The following is a 1,694-nucleotide window of genomic DNA, read 5'->3' on the forward strand; positions in this document are numbered from 1 at the left end:
CAGAGCTTATGCAATGAAGAACCAGGTAGAAACAGAGTCTTTTAATTTTACTACTTTTTTTGTAAGACCTACAATCATTTTCATGTTAGTGTTTTCACTGGAAGATATTCAACAAGGCTTCTTAAGCTTACTTCCATTGTCCCTTCAGCTAACATAGCAGGTGTCTTCTCATCAAGTAAAGGTAGGTTTCCTAGTGATACTACTAAAAATTCTGTGTGTCGAATTAGAGAAGATTAAGTTATTTTATTTGGAAACAAAGATAACTAACTGATAGCTTTTTCTGAATATAAAGCTGGCAGTGTAAAAGATGTTCTACTATCACTGAAGTAAAACTTCGTAAAGCAAAACCAAATAAAAGGCATAGGTCTAAAGGCTTAATTCAGGGAAAGTGCTCTTCAATCTTATGAAAATTTTACCTGAGAAAGGAACATAGGAAATGGTGAGTAAGATACAGAATAAGAATTAAAACTCACTGGTTAATAAGAGGACTATGATACCTAAACTGGGATCAAATTGTTCTAGTTATGCTTCCACTAAAGAAAAGACAGAATATGAGGGTTAGAAGGTAGCCACGTAGCTTAATGATGAACAATAAAAGAAGAAGAAAGATTGAGCTAGATGCTTAATTGTAAAAGATGGAAGAAGTTCAAGTGATCCCTCAAGAGCTGTGTGGTACCAAAAATTTTAAAAATAATTTCTTAGAAGCAGTTTCTAATGGTAAGGACTGAATAAGGGAATACTAAAAAAGCTAGCAAACAACACACAATTGAGTACTTGCAATTTGCTTGCCTAAGGTAACTGATGCCTTAACAATTCCAAAGGAGTTGAAGTTGAACTTGAGGTACCAATGACAGATTTATTTTAATTCCTAGTAAAGTAAGACATACCACATTACAAGAACTGAGAAGAGAGGATTTTAACTTTCAGAAATATTCTGATCTTTGACAATCATATGCCACTGGGAGGAAGAACAGGTCCAGTAGACATGCAGATGAATAAGAGTCCTATGAAATAAACACCATTAACTTAATTCTAGCAAAGCTTACTGAAACTCGCTTTTTTTTTTCATTTAATTTTTTTTCAGAATAATAGATGCTCTTATTTAATAAGCTGAGAGAGTTCATAAGAATTTGTTGAAAAGTCTTGTTGAATACAAGTAAAGTTAAAAGGACTGGCTGCACTACAGTTGGATGCTGGTTAAATGTTAGGCTGTATTTTCTTCCAGATTTTTATAAATTAAGATTGATTTGGAAGATGGTTATAACTTTATATTGCCATCTGAAAGGCTGTCTATGAAGGGCATTGACGAACAGCACCACTGTGAAAAGGAAAGAGAATCCCAAATTACCACAAGAATCTGTACTATGGTTTATTCCTTAACTTCCTTAATGATCTCGGAAAGACAGTAACAGAGGTACTAATTTTCATAAATGATGTTGAAATGGCAGAAGTGGTCATTACTTGTGAGAGCAGAGATGTAATAGAAAAGGAAATCTAGAAGAATTAGACTTGTGAATAGAAAGTAATGAGATCACATCCAATAACAAAACAAACAAACAAAAAAAAATTACAAGGTAAAAATTACTATATTCATGATAAATGCCTTAAAGTTAAGAAGAGGCCTAAAACTGTTGCATGAATAAGATAGTAATTTAGGGTGAGAAAGAGCTAGATGCCACTTAATAGAGTACCAA

General features: G+C 33.1%; 1 long non-coding RNA gene across 1 annotated transcript in view; it reads left to right on the plus strand.

Moving 5' to 3' along the window:
* Window positions 1–1,694, plus strand: part of LOC104911184 — a 22,165-nt gene continuing 20,471 nt past the window's right edge. Inside the window, exon 1 of the long non-coding RNA XR_793704.2 lies at window positions 1–181. This is a non-coding gene — a long non-coding RNA (uncharacterized LOC104911184). The remainder of the gene's footprint in view (window positions 182–1,694) is intronic.

This window comes from Meleagris gallopavo, chromosome 5, assembly GCF_000146605.3.
Source record: "Meleagris gallopavo isolate NT-WF06-2002-E0010 breed Aviagen turkey brand Nicholas breeding stock chromosome 5, Turkey_5.1, whole genome shotgun sequence".
NCBI lineage: Eukaryota > Metazoa > Chordata > Aves > Galliformes > Phasianidae > Meleagris > Meleagris gallopavo.